The 21,492-nt window shown below is 36.0% G+C and overlaps 1 protein-coding gene across 1 annotated transcript in view; it reads left to right on the forward strand.

Moving 5' to 3' along the window:
- Window positions 1–2,265: 2,265 nt before the first annotated feature.
- The window catches only part of LOC132090946 (5'-AMP-activated protein kinase subunit gamma-1-like), a 360,625-nt gene continuing 341,398 nt past the window's right edge, over window positions 2,266–21,492 (forward strand). Inside the window, exon 1 of the mRNA XM_059497723.1 lies at window positions 2,266–2,270. The gene's annotated coding sequence lies outside the window, so the exon portion shown is untranslated. The remainder of the gene's footprint in view (window positions 2,271–21,492) is intronic.

The following is a 21,492-nucleotide window of genomic DNA, read 5'->3' on the forward strand; positions in this document are numbered from 1 at the left end:
TTAAATTACGTAACGCCGTTACATGTAACTAGTTACTCCCCAACACTGCCTGTAGGCTACAGAGAGACACACTCTGAAAGCTGTTTTCTACTCACAGACTCAGATTAGGAAGCCAGAGGATGTTTGCGTGAGAGATGGTCATGAAATAGAGTAGCTGTATAATATTCTCCCTTTCGATTCAGGCTTGAATTTGATTGGAATTGGACACATTCCACAGGATGTTGGAATGACAGGAATATGAATTCACTGAATTAAAATTTAAATATGTTTAAAAGTTCCACACAACAGAGGTTTTATTCTTGGATGCAAATTCTCTAAACTACATCTAATACAGTCAGAATAATTAACAGCCATGAAAACTAGAATATATTCTGGGAATTGCTTTCCCATTATAATCCACACAATAAAAGTCAATTTATTTAATATAATGCCATAATTATAAATTGCATACAGAATTTTAATAGTTGTTTACATTTAATGTTTATTCATACATAAATACTGCAGTAGAAATCTCTTTGAATTCTTTTGAGTTTTAATTCAGATTTCATAAATCTACATTCTTAAAAAGTAAATATAAATTAAATAAAAAAAACAATAGGGTGCTTTTTTTAATCAGCATTAATGTCATTAATGTTTTGGGGTATTGTATTTAAGAATGAATGAATGAATATATTTATTTATGAAAAATAGATGAATAGATCGAACTGACAGCAGTTATATATAAAGTTATTTGAATTCCATTGCCTCTTATATCATAGTTTCATTAATATATAACCTTTATAAACTTACATACAAATATTCCAAAGATGTCAGCACTTTTGGTTACATTTGGAATTCTTTTTTATTTTAAATTATATATATATTTCACACATTTAAAAAAAAAAAAATCTTAGTATTAATAAATTAGATTTATTGTGAATAAATCTGTCAATAAATGAGAGCAATCATCTGAAAAATATAAATGATAAATATAATGATAAATGATAAATATAAATGATAAATCTCTTTACACTTACAGCAAACATCATTTTATACTGTCAACAAATCCACAAATCAATCTACACACACACACACACACACACACACACACACACACACACACACACACACACACACACACACACACACACACACACACACACACAAGTAACGCTTCTGTGGTCACAGTGATTGCACACCAGTGCCACAATGTCATTTACACTGGTTCATTTCTTTCCCCATGGGTCCACTTCATTTTTAATGCAAACTGTCAACATTTTCTCAGTGGTGGTCTGGAGTGAATGTGTTTTTGTCCCAGATTCTCGCTTAACTACATGCACTGCCGTGACTTCTGAAAGTCTAATTTAAACAGCATTCAAAACTTACGCCCAATAAGCCTGATGATTTTCCAAAGTATTCAGTAGTGAAACAAATAGATGCTGAATGATAATAAGGTATAGCATGATTTGATTTGCAAAAACATACAGTTAATAACTGGCTGATGTGTTTGTCTATTACTATGTTTTTAATTATTGAAGTAAATGTCCAGCTTACATACAGCCAAAACAAACATGCATAATAAAACGCATTGACAGTTACACACTTAGTATGGCTGCGTGTAGAGCGACTATATCTTCTTCTCTTTTTCTTCGCTGTTTTTTTTCTTCTAGCTTGTAAGCATCAGCCTAAACGACTAAATGTAATGCATTCGGTAGGTTTGTGCACATTTCTGATTTTTAATGTTACTTTTTAATAAATAAATAAATGCATAGAGTAAAAATGCAAATATTGAAAATAAATTGATTGTTCAAAGTTATTTTGCAAATAAAAAAGATTAATGCAGTATAGTCATGTTTATTCCAATGTTGCTTGTTGATTTCTTTGTAATTATTTGTGAAATGTACTAGCAATTTCCCAGTGAAAACCATTTTTATTAGTGCACTGTCTAACAGCAGAATTTCTATAAGTTCCTATACAAAAGCAACACAAAGAACATTTAGTGCCCACCTCTGCTGTTCACCTGCTGATGATGACAATGCAGATGTTTGCTCTAAACTAAAAAGTGACATTTCTTTCCACAGTGCCGGCTGTATCTGCGGCTGCATCTCTGTGGATCTGGAGATGAGTCCTAACCTGTGTGTGAAATCTTCACCTGTGAGGCGAATCGGTACGCTTGAGTGGAGGCGTGATAAGAGGCAGAAATCTGAGCGTTCAGAGATGAGAGAGAGTGTGTGGAGCGACAGGGATTTGCAGCTTATCGCTGCAGCCGCATGATGAAAACGCACACAGACTCATTAAGTTGGGATGAAATGACACCGGGCAAGTTCATCCGGACCACAAACTCTAAGCATGAGCAGAGTAGGCAGCATTAAACATATATATGAAGCCTACACTTTTTATTAGAAAGTAATATAAGATGCTAAAATAAGAATATATCAAGCTCATGTACTGTAGTATCAAAATTCTCTAGCATTATCAGCATCTATCACATATGGTAATTTTACTCTTGATAGAGGGCAATAATTATCATATATTACATTATGTGTTTTTTACAACCATTAGATACCAAATTCTTCCTATGTCATTTATCGTAAGTTATAGCGACTGACGCCTGGACATGCGTGTTAATGCCATGTGTACATGTCCAGTGTGAACTCTCACCTTTGGTTCACAGTGGTGCTGAGCGAGCTTTGGGTGAGACAGCAAGTGCAGGTTATTTGTGTCTGTGGTGAGTGACTCAGCTGCCATTGCTCATGTGCTTCAGAGAAGTAGATGGCAGCTCAAAGGCCTTTGTCTCAGTGTATACTTGTGCATGTCACCAAAAAGAGACTTCAGCTGTGACTCCAAATCACAATAAACACCCACACACACACACTCCAGCAGTTGTGTGTTTACTGGCATCGCAGCACTGACACTAAACTGTGTTGGCTGCAGGTTGCTCTCTCATTGTCAGCGTGTCAGTGCAGTGGGGCCTGATGGCTGCTATTTTTACAGCTTAAAGTGGGTTTATGTAAATGCATAATTATACAGGATTATCATGGCAATTTTAATCTTCTGCTGCTCTGAAAAAAAAAATTAACAATTCAAAGTGAATGATCTGTGCTGACAGATAAGAATAAAATAGCTGGAAACAGAGTTTCTCATTTTAGCTGCATGTAGAGCAACAGCAAAACAGCCAGACTATGAAGCAGCTCCAACCCAACGTGACACTTTGATGAGTTTAAACTCGAACTGAGCAGAAACAAATCATACGTAAATATGTATCTTATTTTTCTTGTTTCTTGTAACTGATTAAATGTAACTGTTTGCACAGTTAACAGATTTATGCAAAGGATTTATTTAAAAATATGTATACATTTCAAATATGACTATATAAATTAAATCAAATGCTGAATCAGATGCAAATGCAGATGCAATGAGTTTTTGAGTGTACTGTTAGGAATAAAGATCTGTATAAAGTTTTATCATTATGATACTATAGTTTTGTTAATATTTTGAATTAGATTTTATTTGTATATTTTATGTTTTCATGTTAATAAAAAAGGTTTAGTAATTTTGTTTTGTTTTTGTAATTTTTACTATTATTTTAATTATTTTTTAGAATGTCTATATAGTTTTTATTCATTTTTATTTCAGTTTTAGTTTGAGTTATTTTACAATTTCAAGTTTTTAACCTTGTAATTAGCTGAAATAAAATAAGTTTTTAATTATTATTATTTTATTAAGAGATTTGTATTCTTTCATGTCATGTTGGAACACCTTAAAGAAATAATTCATCATAACAAAAAAAACTTATCATCATGTCATCATTTATTCACCCTCATGTCGTTCCAAACCTGTATGATGTTCTATCTTCTAGAGCCAAAATCCAGACGTTCAGAAAAAAGCTGCTCGAAAATCATGCTCTTTTCATCTCATTTTAGCTTCAGGAGAAAGTCACATAAGGTGAAGCAAATAATGACGATTTTAATTTCTCAGTAAACTATTGCTTTAAAATCATTCATTTATTCCAGCGGGATGTTCTCAGTAGTACTAATGGGAATTGTTTTTGCCAGTAAACACCTACTGCTCGTCTTGATGTTTGTGCACTCACAGACTGGCAGTAATAATGGCACATCGACAGTCTTTCCTCATGGACCCTGTGGCAACAGCAGTTGAGGAATTCAAATGTAGGCATTAATTCTCCACGACTTGTTGTGTTTGCACTATGTGTGTGTAAACTTGTGTGTATGTGCACTTTGCACTTGATGTTACTGCTATTTTGCACCTGAATCCTCCCTCTGGGATCAATTAAACACACTGCCGCTGTCTGTCTGTCTGTCTGCGACCAACCAAAGTATTCCTTATAAACAAATGCATTTGGATAACAAGCATTACAAAAGCAGACTTCTGTTTAGAAGCACATGATGGACTCTGACATTGTGTAAAACCGATATTGACAAGTGGTCTCTAGAAATCAATCAGCTTTAGCCAATATTTGCTCAGCAGAAATGTGAGAAGAAATCTCACAAGATCAGACTGTCCAATGGGAGTTTTAGGGTTTATATGGGAAAAACAAGCCCTTTCCTGCCAACAGGGTGCAGGTGCCCCATCTGGAACTGTTCAGCTTGCTTAAAATGCAAGACACTGTCTCAAAAAAAAAAAAAAAAAAATGTTGCAATATGTTCAATTTGCATGTTTTAGCATTAACACAAACGTCTGTAAAATTAGTGGCAGATTTTTTTTTCCCTACATAAATCAATCAAATCAATCAATCAAAAATAAAGTCATGTATATCTTAATGTTGCAATAATGTAATTCTGCTTCTTCAAGTAATTTCTCCTGTTTTAAGGATGTTTAACTGAAGTACTGAATTTATTAAATTAAACAAATATACACAAATTGCACAATACAAAAATGCATACATAGTGCAAACACAATAAGTTATGCAGGTTTAATGCCTTTTTTGTATAGTGTGTGTGTGTGTGTGTGTGTGTTGTGTTTGTATTGTGGTAAATTGTATTTTAGGATTTTGTAAAATTGAATCCACCAAATGTAATAAATTAAGTAAATTTCAATTTCAATCAAGCTTTCAGACAGCCAAAATCTGCATATCATGCATATTTAATGCATAGCATTAAAAATTGAATTAAATGCAAATCAAATACATTTTTGGAAGTCAGATTTCAAAAGTGGGACAATATTTTTAAAGCTCTCTGAATTCATGCTAACCTATGTCATTCAAAATTTACTGAATGGAGAATGAATGAAAGAGTGAATGGTTTCATGAATGAAAGATCCTTTGAAAATGGTTTCAGAATCAGAGTATTGTAATTGACCGGTTGAGCTCCAATACAAGCACAAGCTGCAATTCATTGGGAGAGGGTGAAGGGGTCTGGAGAGACAAGTGGAGAGAACAGATGGAGTTTTGTTGCATTTTGGAGGCTTTTGGTCCAGAACTGTTTGTTTGACCCACAAGGCAACAGCCATTAAGAAGAAGCGCTGACCCCTGACGGACTACTGAACACCGAGAGAAATAGAAGAACTGAGATACAAAGAGAGAGAATTTGAGATTCAGTGAGAGAGTGAAAGATAAAGAAAGAGAGAGACACACAGAGGGATCAGGATTAATGGACTGTTCTGAGAGGTCAAAAATTACTCTACACCTGGAAACAACAGCAAACACACTACACAAACAACTAAACAACAAAGTTTCTAGTAAAATAGTTACTATATATTACAATATACTATATGCTGTATTATTATATTATTATTATATTCAAATCAAATAAATAATAATATATAAATCTGAATTATGTGATATATGAATACACAAATAATAATAATAATAAATTATTATTATTATTATTATTATTATAGCATAATGAAGTAAAATATATTATAAAATGAAATTATTAAATTAAGTAATACTACCAGCATAGTGGTGCCCATTTGGAAGGGCAAGGGCAATGTGATGCAGTGCTCAAACTACAGGCCAATCCGTCTTCTATGCCAAGAAGGACAACAGTGGCACAGTTGGTTCGCTTGAGCACCAAGAAGACCGAATACATGAAATGCAGCCTGCAAACCAACGTCAGCAGAGCGGACCTGAAGAAAATGCAACAATTCAAGTACCTCTTTCATCTGAAGTGATGTCAAAACTCTTCCCGCAGCCCGTGTCAATGACACCTGGACAAAGTGGCGCCAGGTTACTGGTGTCATGTGTGACCACCGGATGCCTTTGCACGTCAAGTCAAAAATCTACAAGACTAACGTGGCATGAGCAAAGATGTACTTTATGACGATGGCTGGGTGTTTAACAATCACGGCCAAGTTGATAGAGGGATGGCTCTGATGGTACAGACACAGAAGAGATGGATGAACCAGATTACCGAAGACATGTGTTATGTGAACGTGATCCCAGAAGACTCCTTGGATCAAGCCAAATGGAGACGAGTGTGCTGACAAGTGGACCCTCCCATTGTGTGGGATTAACGCTATAATACTACAACAATAACAACAACTACTACAAATACTAATAATAAAACAACAACAACAAAATGTTACTGAAGGCTTCTTGCACCAAAGCTTGTAATTAAAACAATAATTTTCCAGCTCCAATGCAGCCAGACTTTTGATTAAGTCTGTGATGTGCAAAATATTCTGGCCATCAGACAGGAACAGGCCATCTGACAACATCTAATGCAACCTTGTAAACATGTCTTGGTTTTCAAGACTGATTACAAATCCCTGTGTGGTTTTATCGGCATAAAGCCAGCCAATCAAATTTGAGTTTGCCAGATCAGGAAAGACACAGAGCATCCATCATCAAACTTTTATCATGCCTGTCTCTCTGTTTGCTATCGGACATGCCAAGACAACATGGCACAATGGAAGCAGCAGTGACCCTAAAACATCCCGTTCTCGCAGAGCTCTTTAAGTGTAAACGAGTTAGTGTTAATGGCAGAGGCGAGTGGTAATGACTCGCAGGTAATACAGAGCTGCTCCCATCATTCCCCGTGACACCAGTGTGATTTCACAGACCAGTGATGTAGCTTAATGAAACATCCTCTCCCTCGCTTCGCCCGCACTCCACGACAATACCTTTAATTGCTGAGGAATAATAAAGAGTAATTATAGAGTGTGTGAGTATGAGAATGCATTAAGGATGTTAATTACCAGGCACTCTATGCTAACATATTCCTGTTAGATGACATTTCATGGAAGCACAACTCTAAAAAAAGTTTTAAAAAGTTCTCGGTCAGAACGGATGACTAAACATCATAAAATAAAATACATTTGTATCATTACATTACCATATATGCATTTGTTATTAATACATTTGTTATATTAATCAATTATTATGAAAATTGAAAACTACAGAACATAATAAAATACAGTAAAATAAAATTTATTAAATACTTATTATAGTTATTGTAAATAATTTCCTGTTACATGACATTTAATTGTTGTTATTATTACAAAAATATTAATTAGCAAAATTGAAGACTACAGAGCACAAAATAAGATAAAAAAATAATAAATCAGATTTTGCTTCGTTTAATAAGCATTTAATAAGCAGTTCAGTTCAATTATATTTATATAGCACATTAAAAACAACCATGGTTGACCAAAGTGCTAAACAAGCACATCTCAACTTATTAAAAGTCAAACACCCTTTTCTACTGGAGGGGTTTTCACAGGTCATAAATAAGTGATAATAACATGATTTTGTTCCAGTGTAATTATTAAACTGCATGTATGATCTTGCTTCTATAAAAGACACATCGCACAAAAGGAACTCAACTTTATTCCACTTGAGTTGATCAAGTTCATCATGATGTGGGCAGTATCTGAGATGTGACATCCATAAAGACTGAATCCAATAACAGCTAGTGAAGCTCACCTGACGCCTGCAGCTTTTATCTCTCAGTTCATTTCATATTCATATGATGAGAAACTACAAACTCAATATTTATCAGACTGCATAACAACGGCCACAGGTTGTGTGAATGTCAGAGAGTTGTTGTGCTGCTGCTGTAATAAGCTCAGCTACAGTGTCATATTGGCCTGGATCTTAATTTGATTAGTGAAACCACACAGATGAAACATGAGGCGGCTTGACTCTAGTCATCTTATTTATTCATTCATACATCTGTTATGCTTCTGTCAACGCCGCTTCACCCTGAATATACATCATGTCAGCTGCATTTAAATTTGAATCAGAAAGTTGTTCACTCCCATATCCCATATGGCAAAAAATATATTATTTTCTGGCCAAAATATATTTCACACACGGGCTAAGTTCTAAAGCTCAATAAAACATATTTTTGAAATTTAAAATATATTTAGTTTTCATATACCAAAATGTATTTCAGTGCAACACAATACATTTCTTACAGTTCTTTTTAGAAATTTTTAGTCCTTTAAATGTGACATTTGTGATGTATTTTCTTGGGTTAAAATATGTAGATGACCAAAAATGCTTTTAAAAATAACATATATTTTAAAATATATTTTCAAAATATATAAACATGTCCAAAAATATAGATATTTTTATTTTATATATATATATACTATATATATATATATATATATATATATATATATATATATATATATATATATATATATATATATATATATATACTGAAAATATAATGGAGAATATGCAGTATATAAAAATGTGAATAGGACCACAATCGTATTGATTAATTAATGACAGATTAATTTAGTCCCTTTTGTGCTTACCTGACACTATAATCATCAATAATCTTAAAATGGCCAAATTACAGTTAATCAGCCTATCAGCCTCTCATTAAATTAGGTTAATTACAATTTACATGGAGTGCAATTCTTCCTATCTACTAAACATACTGTAAATGGTGAACAGTATAAATTAGTGTCTCTTTAAATACAAGACTTGTGTGTGCAGTGTATTCTAATGAAATGTTTTTCATATCTAGGACCAGTCAAATCCTCAAACTGTTTACAGACCACCTGTGTTTTTAACCAGAGGACAAAATGTAATACAGAGGTACTACAGAGAGCTTAGTGCAATTTATCTACATACAGAAGACAGAAATAAACCACAGACTGCATAAACTGGACATGATGGATTACTGTACGTCCCGCTCACACGCACACAAATTGAGCAAACACAAATCATGCAGAAAAATACCTGCACACCTAAAAGGGATGCAATTTTTGTAATAATCCTTGGTTTTCCTCAATTTACTCAACAACACTTAAAATATCTAATTTATTCCTGTGATCAAAGCCAAATTTTCAGCATCATTACTTCAGTCTTCAGTGTAACATGATCTTCAGAAATCATTCTAATATGCTGATTTGCTGCACTGGATAGATAGATAGATAGATAGATAGATAGATAGATAGATAGATAGATAGATAGATAGATAGATAGATAGATAGATGAATTAATTAAACGCTGTAAAAAATAATTAGGAGACATCCATAATTCATCCGTGGGAATGTAAACTCATGAATCTTTCATGACTGCGCTCCAAGATACCACTGAAGAAAAAAAAAAAAAAAGGAAAAAAGAGAAAACGTGGGCCATCTCTAAAAGCTCGGAGTAGATTGCTTTCTGAATCCTGAGAAAAATAAGCGCAGCAGTAGAGGTCTCCATCTGCGATCTCTTATAAGACTAATCCGCATATCAGATATCTGCAGCAGTGCAAATGTTAGAGGAGGCGGACTAGATTTATGTGCTGTGTCAAAAACGCCATTATACTGAGAGAAACTCAAACAAGAGGTTCATATGTCATTTGTAAGTACACTGAATACAAGAGCTTCTACAACAAAAGCGGAAGAGCATTAAAGGGGTCATATTATACACAACCGCAGCAGTTTCTGCCTCAAGTCCACTTATGGACTAATGTTCGCCAGCATTTCTTGCTCTAAAAATGGAGCTATTTCTTGAGTGTTTTAGTTTGGAATTAAACAGGCAGCCACTGTACCTTTAAACTTGTATGTGTGACTTGGGTTATGACTGAATAATCAATAAGCATACACGCTCCCGATAAATATTTGTTATTAAAGCTTCAACATTCATAGAACACTGTTATTTTTAACTAAAGCAAGCGTCTGTTGCGTGCATGGTTTGGCAGAATGCAAGCGAAGAGCGCTGCATTTATAATCTCTAAAAGACATCTCAGTTCATCACAATCTCGCAAATCTCTATTATAACACAATAAATATATGCATAATTAATATTTCATAATGTCTAAAATTCAAGTGAGCATGCAAATTTCAAACTCTGCATACACTTGCACCTGCTAATAGTTTATTTTTTATATTAGTTCATGTTGCTTTTGTGCAATAGATGAATAACAATTTTTATATATATATATTTTATGTTTAGATATTTCTATTTTACTGGAGTCCCGTGAATCATTTTATTCTCCTGAATAAAAGTCTTGTCCCACGTGCTGCACTCTGTTGCGTCTGGTCTCACGGGAGAAGGTCTCTAATAATCCACTGGCACTTGACTTGACAGTGCGTGTGCTACATCCTTTTTACAATCTCTAGATTATAAAACAATTCATTCTGTCAGCAATGTAATGCGACAGTAACGTATAGATACCTCGGTTTGTTTAGTTAAATTATAACGCGTTAGATTACTCCGTTACTAAAAAAAGTAATCAAATTACAGTAATGCGATACTAAGTAATGCGTTACTGCCCAACACTGGTAGTTGTAGTAGTATTAAAGGGATACTCCACCCCAAAATGAAAATTTTGTCATTAACCACTTACCCCCTCGTCGTTCCAAACCCGTAAAAGCTTTGTTCATCTTCAGAACACAATTTAAGATATTTTGGATGAAAACCGGGAGGCTTGAGGCTGTCCCATAGACTGCTAAGTAACTTACACTGTCAAGGTCCAGAAAAGTATGAAAAGCATCGTCAGAATAGTCCATCTCCCATCAGTGATTCAACCGTAACGATATGAAAGGACGAGAAAACTATTTGTAAGAGAAGAAAAAACAAAAACAAACAACTTTATTCAACCATTCCTTTGTCAGCAGTCTCCTCTGTGTCGCTCCTTATCACTGTATGCTGCATGTGCTCTTCTGTATCAGCCGAGCCACAAGGATGCGCTGTTTTCTTTCAAATCAAAGCATAAATACACGTACAAATAGCTCATCCTTGTGGCATGGCTGATACAAAAGAGCATAACAGTTTGAGTGATGTGGAGAGACTGTTGAATAAAAAGGTTATATTTGTTTTCTTCGCTTACAAACAGTATTCTCTTCACTTCATAATGTTACTGTTAAATCACTGATGGACTATTCTGACGATGTCTTTCATACATTTCTGGACCTTGACAGTGTATTTTACTTGGCAGTCTATGGGACATTCACAGGCTTCCCAGTTTTCACAAAATATCTTAAATTGTGTTCCGAACACGACATGGGGGTAAGTGATTAATGACTACATTTTCATTTTGGGGGTGGAGTAACCCTTTAAAGTGTATAATGAAGTGCTATATTATTATTTATTATTAATGATCATAATAATAATATAGCACCTTTTACAAACTCAAAGACACTTTACACTCTAATTAATGCAAAACAACTATAAAAACTGCATAAAACACACAGAAATAAAATTAAATAAAATTAAAAGTAAAAATAAAAATAGTCATCTATTTTGACTAAGACTAATAACTGTTATGTTCGTAAACAAGAAAACTAATGACAGCACATTACGCAGATTAGATAAGGAAAGTGTTTGCTAATTAAGTAAATCTGACAGCCTGTGGGAGGTGGTAACTGAAAATTGTAAGTTTTTTCAATTTTATTCTGGAATAAAACTCTGCACTTCAACTCGTCCCTTTGCTATCAGCTTTTAGCGTGTCAGGCCATCAGTTTCCACCATGTGTCTCAGAGCTAATGAGCTAGAGTGTTAAACACTCTTCAGGCCAAGTCTCAGAGCACTACTGATGCAACCCAGCACCAACCTGATACTCAAACAGTCATGGACCTCTGCCACGACCGACTGCGCAAGAACATAGCACCATTATCCAACAGATCTTTTCTTTAAAGTTTCTCTGCACCAAATGGTGGAGCTTCTCACCAGATGCCAGGCGATGAATGAGTCTTTCAAAGCACATGTAAAACTGCAGAGCTGGAGGCACCCTGTCGTGTTGAATTTATCTGACGCCAACTGAATCTACCAAAGTGTTTCTTCTTCTTCCTCCATGGAGAGCAGTTTGAGGAATGCAGCACATTTGTGTTACACTCTTAAAAAGGAGGAAAGAGGCTGTTTGTGAAATCCATTTTCCCAGAGTATCCCGCAAACATTTGAGAACTGAGCTAATGCATGTATTACATTTCACTTCAACACAACTCTGTGCTGTGACCTCCGTCATCTGTCCTTGTGTACTGACCACATTAAAAAAAAATCAGTTCAGTCTCTAGATAAGTCTAAATTAATCGTTTTCAACTCTATTTATTGTTTTATTAAAACTAATAGAAAATATTGCTGATTATTATAAATCTGACAGCCTTTTTTGGTGGGCAATGAGGTTTGCTGAGAGAAAGTGACATTTATAATGTTACAGAAGTTTTTAATTTCAAACAAATGCTGTACTTTTGAACTTTCTGTTCATCAAATAATCCTAAAAAATAAAACGTATAATGGTTTCCACAAAAACTGGAAACAGGACAAATGTTTTCAACATTGATAATAATCAGAATGTTTCTTGGGCAGCAAAATAACATATTAGATTAACTGATTTTTTTCTGCATTTATTTTATTTTTATTTTATTTTTTATAAATGCAGCCTTTATGAGCAGAAGAGACCCCCAACTTTTAACAGTAAAGTCCATAAACATAATTTTCCTCAACACCTTGACTTTTTACTTAATCATTCAACTTATGGTTTGTTTAAGTCCCAATGGGAAGCTCATACAGTATTTACAAGAAACCATATTTACAATATGAAGTGTGTTCTGGTTGCAGTAAAACAGACCCACTTTCCTAGCACTAATATAACATAATGAAGAGCAAAAGATGCACGTCATGTGTGTAACTAATGTTTAATCTGTATGCTTTATCACTCTTATGCTAGAAATGTAATTTAGCCACACCAGTCTGTCTCTTCATAAACCAGCTAAATTAGTATTTTTTATTCTTCCAACAGTGAACCCAATCTGAACAAATAAAGCGGTTTTATCAACATTTATCAAAAAACTAAGGCAACTTGGAATTTATATATATATATATTGAAATAGCATAATGACGTTGTTTTGAACATGGATTTATTACAGTGTGTACTGGCTTAATAATTAATTTCTCACAAAATTAAGCAATAAATCTTTATCAGAATAGGTAATAAATAGGTAATGAAACTTCAACTCTGGGAAATGCTGCTCTAGGTACAATAGCAGATATTCGTAAAACTAGAAACTGCACAAGCCATGTAATAAGAATGTGCAAGGCTTCCAGATGCTGCGTCCCAATTCACATTCTGTCCATCGGTGGCAGTCACACTGCACTTTTCATTTCATTGACTTCCATTCGTACGCATGCGAATGCTTCAGACTGGAAACGCAAACTCATTTTTAGTGCAAATAGTTGTAGTTCCCTATCAAAAGCTACTCTCGATGCTGCGCTCAATAGCGCTAATGAGAACATTCTTTGTTCGACCGGCTGTGGAGCATGTGTGTCAAACACGCCAAGAATTGGCTTAAATAACCTTTCACTGATAACGTTCACCTGCAGGTTATAAATAGACGTGAAACGGAAACATCCTCAGGTTTCTTTGTCTTCAGAGACCGCATTGTGTGTGTGTGTGTGTGTGTGTGTGTCACGCTGATGAAAGTATTAGTTTAAAAGGAAGTATGTTGAGAGTTAAAAAAAAAATGGAAAAAGAAAGTTCTAACTATTCTATTCTATAAGAGATGCGTGCCTCGCTCTCCATGGCCGATCATCACGACCAAATCAAGGGCCTTAAGCTGTGCCCAGGACAAAGGGTGCGTCCCCTCAGGGAGGGCCCTGGAAAATTCCATTAGAAGTGTAAGGCACCTTCCTGGCACCCTTAGGGGATCACTGAACAACCTCCGCCACCACCGGTGTTTCGGGGGGCAGTGGTCTCCAGTGAAATGATACATGCTCTGTTGCTTCCTGCCATGTTTCAGGACACCAGACATCTACCCCCCCCCCCCCCCCCCCCACAACAAATAAAGTGTCACAATTAGTGCCCCTTTTGGAGAAGCTGGCAGCGTGGAAGCTACTGCCAAATATCTCCCCATGAGTCAAAAGAACTGTAGTGAAGGGCTACAGGATTCAGTTTGCACATCGTCTTCTGCGTTTCAGGAGCGTGGTCTCCACCTCTGTGAAATCGGCACGTGCATATCTGTTGACACAGGAATCACAGACTCTGCTGGTCAAAGGGGCCATAGAATGTGTTCCCCTGCCAAACAGAGAGTCAGTGTCACGATCGCGATCCAGTAAAACACAGAGAGAGATCCAAATGCAGGTATGTCTTTTATTAGGGGTAATCCAAATCGAAATCCAGTCCAGGCAGGGGTCAAAACCAAAATAGGCAATCAACATAAACAGACATAAAATACACAGGCAGGAACAAGACTTAGAATGGTCGTGAATACTACAAGGACTCCGTGACACATACTAAAACAGACAGGGTATAAATACACAGGGAAATGACAATGCTAATGGGGAATTGGCTGAGTGCAATGATTGATGACCAGTGACAGCTGAGTGCAATGATAAGACAGAGAACGTGGGGAAAGTGGTTCAGGAAGTGACAGACACCGTGGGGAAGGAGGACATCTAGTGGTTACCCAGGGAACACAAACCAGACACTGTGACAGTCAGGCTATTACAGTCGGTATTTCTTGATTCCCAAGAAAGACGGGGGGGCTGTGTCCAATCATAGATCTAATGGACGTGTATTTTCATTTTGAAATATTGCCACAACTCAGGAGGTTCCTGAGGTTCGCTTTCGGGGGCGAAGCTTACCAGTATCAGGTTCTTCCATTTGGCTTAGCTTTGTTATCGCACACTTACACAAAATTCATGGATGCAGCTCTGGCTGCTCTACGACTCCAGGGCATTCACATTTAAAATGTATATAAATGATTGGCTGAATCTGAACCAGTCTCAAGAGCTTGCGCTTCGACATCAGCATGTCGTCCTAGCTCATCTCGAATCTCTGGGGTTGAGACTCAACGCCAAGAAAAGCGTTCTCTCTCCGGCTCAGAGGACAACGTATTTGGGTGTGGTATGGGATTCGATCACAATGCAGGCACAGCTGTCTCCTGCATGCGTCAAATCCATTCTAAACACCCTAAAGAACATCAAGCTAGGCCAGAAGGTCACTGTTCAGGTCTCATGGCAGCTGCATCCACGGTGATACCTTTGGGCCTCCTGCACATGAGATCGTTTCAGTTGTGGCTCAGAGCCAGGGGATTTCATCCAAGGGCCAATCCCCAGTGGCAAATAAGGGTTACGCGCCAGGGCAAACAGTTACACATTGGGTGAGGGACGCTCCTGCTCAATTGTGTGATGTGGCACACTCTGGTCCTGTCCGCACACATTTGTCAGGTTCCATAGTTTGGATGTCCATCCTACTCATTTCCAAAGACTTCTGTCCTCCGCCATTTACAATACCGGAGCAGAAAAGACTTCACTTACTGTGTCCAGTATGTGCTCTTCAGATTTACTTCCACCGCACTAGCCAGTGGCGTAAGTCAGAGCAGCTTTTCATATGCCGTGGGGGCTGCAGTCAGGGGTGCGGCTGCCACCAGGCAAACAGTTTCACATTGGTTGAGGGTTGCTATTGCCCTAACCTACGAGGCCCGTGGTCAAACTTCGCCTCTAGGAGTTAATGCCCATTCAACCAGTTGGGTGGCATCTTCAATGGCTTGAGCAAGAGGTGCGCCCTTGCAGCAAGTGTGTGATGCGGCAGGTTGGTCCTTTCCGCACACATTTGTCAGATTCTATAGTTTGGATGTCGATGCTACTCCGGGCTCACATTCCCTTGAGTCCACATCCCAGAGTCATGTCTGAGACCTCTTCGATGTCTGTGCGCACACACTACACAACCTTGTGGGGTCCTGACACTTACAGTGCCGCGGCATTGGTATTCTCGTTCCCATTAGCGCTATTGAGTGTAGCATCGAGAGTAGCTTTTGATAGGGAACGTCTCGGGTTACTTGACTGTAACCCTGTTCCCTGAAAAAGCGGGAACGAGATGCTGCGCCTCAATGCCGCACTGTCGACGTGTCCGGACGTCTCTTCAGACAAAGGGGTAACCTGAGGATGTTTCTGTTTCACGTCTATTTATAACCTGCAGGTGCACGTTATCAGTGACGTCACCTGCCGAGATTATTTAAGCCAATTCTTGGCGTGTTTGACACACATGCTTCACAACCGGTCGAATAAAGAATGTTCTCATTAGCGCTATTGAGCGCAGCATCTCGTTCCCGCTTTTTCAGGGAACAGGGTTACAGTCAAGTAACCCGAGACGTTTTATTGCACTTAGTAATAATTCTTATTATTTACTATTTAGCCAGTGCTGCATAGTAACTGATTACATGTAATCTGTATAATGTAATAAGATTACAGAATTAAGTACTTGTAATAAGGTTATATTACTTTGAAAGATGCTCATAATTAGAGTACAGTTACTTTTTCATCTTTTACTTTTTAAACCCCTTATACACATTCAGAAAGTCTTCCAGTTTTGTGGACATTCATAAAAAGTCCAGTCACTAATTAGTTAGCTATAATTACACAGAAAATTAAGAGATACCCTGCAGTTCCTTCACAAACCCCAGTTTGACAAGCCTTGACCTAATTTAACATATAATGCACTTCATGTTGTTAATAACAATGAATGGAATACATTTTCTTTCTCTTTGCATTTTTATATGAATATAGTACAAGATTATATTAAAATCAATGTGATAAACAAGTTAGGGCAAAAGTAATCTACATTAAAAGTAATCAGAAAGTAATCCGATTACACTACCTAAAATTTGTAATGTAATGTATTACATTACTAACTACAATTTTTGTCTTGTAACTTGGAATCAGTAATGAATTACAATTTGTTATCTACCTAGCAGAAGTCTTGCACATTCACAGTAAACAGTTTAGTTCTGCATGGCAAAAATAGAACTTTAAAAAAGCATCACATGAATGACTGACAGCTTCCAGTCTTAAAGACTGAGCATATTCCCTAAACTGGACACAAATAAAGGACACGTGTCCTTTCTTTCTTCGGGGGCCAGTGTTTAAGGCGAGACACTGCAGGTGAATAGGGCAAAAAAAATACCTAATAGTTATCACCTTACTTACCCAGTTGATTGATTACATTGATTATTGCAAACATTTTTTGTATTACAAGTTTTCAAAAATGTTATGTTTAAATATGCAAATGAGGCATTATTTAATGAAATATGTGCTAATTTGCATAAATGTCTAGTACAAAAATCTGAACACTAGATGAAGTCAGTTTCAAATTTTTTGTTTAATTTTTTTGACATATTAGAGTCAAATGTTTTTACAGAGGGAATTCTGGTTATCTTTTTTTTGTCACTCCATAATTCAGAAAATACATTGAACAGCCAGAAAACAATATATTTTCACAATTTTGGGGGGAATAAAATGTTGTATATAATCAAGGAAAATATATATGAACAAATCCCTCTGTAAAAATCTTCAGAATATAGACAGGAATAAAAATGTCAAGTTTGGTGTGTGTCATTTTGAGAAAACGGCCTTTAAAAATATGTATTGTAATTGAAATCTATTGACACAAACAGATAAAGTGCTATAAAAGAAACACTTAACAGTGTCTTTTGGATGTTTTCCTTCCACTAGTTTGAAAAAGCACTTAATGAAAAACCAAAAAGCCCAAAATCTCAAAATTGACAGGTGCTTGAAAAAACAGTGTTTTTGCCTGCAGTGTCTCACCTTAAATGGCAAATATATACACAATTCTGCCTTTTTCAGAGGGAGGTGTTGTAAAACAAGCGTGGGGATCAGGAGAGGCTGAAAGATGAAATGATTTGACTCCATTTCAGCACACAATGAAGCGGTTTGATCCCACTAGCTTTGATGTGCGGCCCCAGCGGAGGATCCTCTATTGCTGCGCATTTCTTTGTTGTCAGTGTTTCTTTCTCTGCACACACAGATGTCTCAAACTTAAGTGTTAAAACAAAGGACAGTATTCTAGTTTAACACATGAAAAAAAAGGAAACACAATTCCATCTGGTGGTTTTCCATTATGAAGCCATTCACCGTAGCATTACAGACAATTGGCTTTATATTTATTGAACCGATTCTTAATTTGCCGAAGATGCCATGAGGTGTAATTAAATTTGGTCAGCTCATCCAGAACAATAACTATTTGTTTGTGCTGTTCAATTTTCCAAGTCGTGTGGAACACAAAGAGAAGCAGGAACATTTAATTGAACGGTGATTGGCTGGGTTGCCGGTTATTGTGTGGATGGCAGTAGAGCTGTCGGATGTAGACGGTGAAATAATGGGCCACACTGTCAAGGAAGAGAGCTTTAATAAGAGGTTCCCATGTCGACACACATATCAACAAGGGAATTCATCCACATGTCTCACAGCACTCCTTCATTCAAGAGAAAATATTCTACCAGCTGCTACTTGATCTTTCAAACGGTTCAGATGCTAACATGTTTCATCCCAGAGAGTTTAATTCTGCAATTATATGATTTCTCTACATGTTGAATAAGTGGTCAGTAGGGCTAATGTAACTAAAACAATCATTTTTAGCCATCCGACAATTGCTAAAACTGATATAAATATTACATTGTATTTGGCCTTTAAGATTTTTTTCAAATTATGACGTTAGATTAGCTGATGGATGGATGGATGGATGGATCAAACAAACTATCAGCATCTGCTTTGGGAAATGTGAACGACCAATCTAAAATTGTTCTAACTTGAGTTTTGTGATCAATCTTCAGTTCAGATTGAACCGGTTTCTGAAGTTGGTAAGTGCTTGAAGATGTAAAGTCATTCCTTCATCATTGAGTATGATTTGCATTTAAATGATGGAGTACAGACATGGCTCTTACACCACTGATCGAGTATTCAATGCCATTACATGTGACATTTTCTGAATATTACATTTTCTCTGGTAAATTACAGAAGAGGACCTCTCTTGCAGCCCTTTATGACTGTGAATAACCAGAATCGTCATACACCAGCAATGAGTTACTCTCATTAAAACTTGAAAGAAAAAACTCCAAAGACAATGTAAAGGATGAGAGAACAGCCATACAATGATTCGACATAATTCAGAATTAGGAATATCTTGGGTTATTATAACCTTTATGTCTGTGTACTGCATCAGTCGCTTATACAGTCAGAAAACCAAAGTAAATGAAAAGTTAAAGCATTTACAGTATAATTTTACATGAGAAGTTCAGTAGGTCAGTAAACATTTATAATATGCAATGGTTTTTGAAGTAGCTTGACTATGTTCTGCAAACTTACTCAATATCAATATATTGATCAATATATTATGTTACTTAGAAAGTCAAAGAGTTCACTTCTGCAAACCAGCTTTTTGGTTAAAAATACATTTTGATTAATTCTTTGCAGAAGTCATGCGTTCCATTTTGCAAGTTATAAAAATACTGCTGTTCATGATTATATTTGAATTGTGTTGCATTTATTATAAATGAACTTTTCAAATGTTGTCTCCTTAGATTCATTCATTCAAATACATTTGGTGTTTAAGAAAAATATGATTAAGAAGTGCTAACACTACCATTGCTATAAAAAATGTATAGGATTTACTTAATTACTCAGAAATTGCTATACATAAAAAAAGAATAAAACAAATGAAAAGAATTAGCTTGAAAAAGTTCATATTTTCAAAAAAAGTTATTCACACAGGGTTATACTGGGTCACCCTAGATCCATAATAATCAGCAAAGGAGATAATCAGCAGAGGTGAAGTTATGGATTAACACTGTGAATTTTCTAAACATTTTCTATGGTTTATGAGGGAACAAATCTGTTAGCCTATCTCCCGATTCGAGCTTGCTAGCTTATGACTGCTAATCCATTTCTATAACAGCAAACTCCCATTTCACAGGGAAGCAGTGGATAAATCTAAAGTTCAGCCCAACCTCCATTTAAAAAGGAATCGATCTGTTGCCTCAATATAGAGTCATGTGATGAATTGTATGAGGATTTGAGAACGACCTCAGAAGAGGAACAGAAAATTGACTGGGTCTCATTATTGACACGCAGCAGAGCAATCAGGAGCACAGAGCTTATGAGAGACCAGCAGCACTTTACAGAAAAAAGGAGGAAATACTCAATGTAGAGAAGAGTGAAGGGTCATTTCTCCTGTGCATTTGATTAATCTCACCATATTTAAAAGATGGAAATCATAACAGGTTTGTGTTCTTTCATCACTATAAAAAACAAAGAACATAAACTAAAAGGAAAAAGGTGTAGAAACTATTTTGACTTAGAAATTGATAATAAATTTCGCAATTAATTACAATGAAATGGCAATGAACACATTGCAGTTAAAGTAGAAAAAATGAAATATTTTTCGCCTTGTAAAACTATTTTATTTACAAAGAAGGAGTGAATTCTTCTGTCTCTGTTTATGGAATACATGAGCTGTTTTTTATGCTATATTAAAACTTAGATTGCATAACATGTCAATATAACCCGTCAATTATAAAATCAATAATTTGCAGAACATAAGAGAAATGTGTTGTTTTTTGATGCTCAATCAAAATTTAGATTGCACAACTTGGATCAAATAATTTATACAACATAAGAGCTTTCATATTAATATCCATCTAATTGGGTAATTACCATATACACAACCACAAGGAAAACATAAATAAAGGGCAAAGCAGATATTGTTAATTCACACAAAAATAAAGCATTACGTGAAGTTAATTTATGGTCTACAAAACAGCAAAGCATACCAGTGAGCAAATAATCACATGAAAATGTGTGAGCAATGATCATCATCAGAGCAGATTTCTGAAATATAGAAATACTTCCTTAAAATGACACCACATGTATTTACATTGACTGATTATAAAATGACAAAACAAATGCAGAAGGTGCTGCATGGCCTGGAGTCCAGTTTCACATTCAAACGATCAGAGACGTGATGCCGCTGAATAACTTCTAGCTCATGTGTCCTCTATTGAGAGGCTTGACATAAATAACACACTTAATCCCAACGGTCAATTAATTCAGCAGAGAATCGATTGGTTGATGGGTCATGGAGGGGTAAATGGTACAATTCAGACAAAGCTAATAGACCATCATAACTGGAAACGCCAGTGTATCCAAGATTAAAGAGCATCCAGTACCTACTAAACAACACCAATCTCGTTAAACCAAGCTATACGACTTCAGGACTCGTAGAGTTGCACGTTTCAATGATGTCATTCTTCTGTAAAATTTTATATTACTTTATCGAGCTAACTTTCCCCCCTGGACAGACATATTTAATG

This window comes from Carassius carassius, chromosome 17 (genome assembly GCF_963082965.1).
Source record: "Carassius carassius chromosome 17, fCarCar2.1, whole genome shotgun sequence".
Taxonomy (NCBI): Eukaryota; Metazoa; Chordata; class Actinopteri; order Cypriniformes; family Cyprinidae; genus Carassius; species Carassius carassius.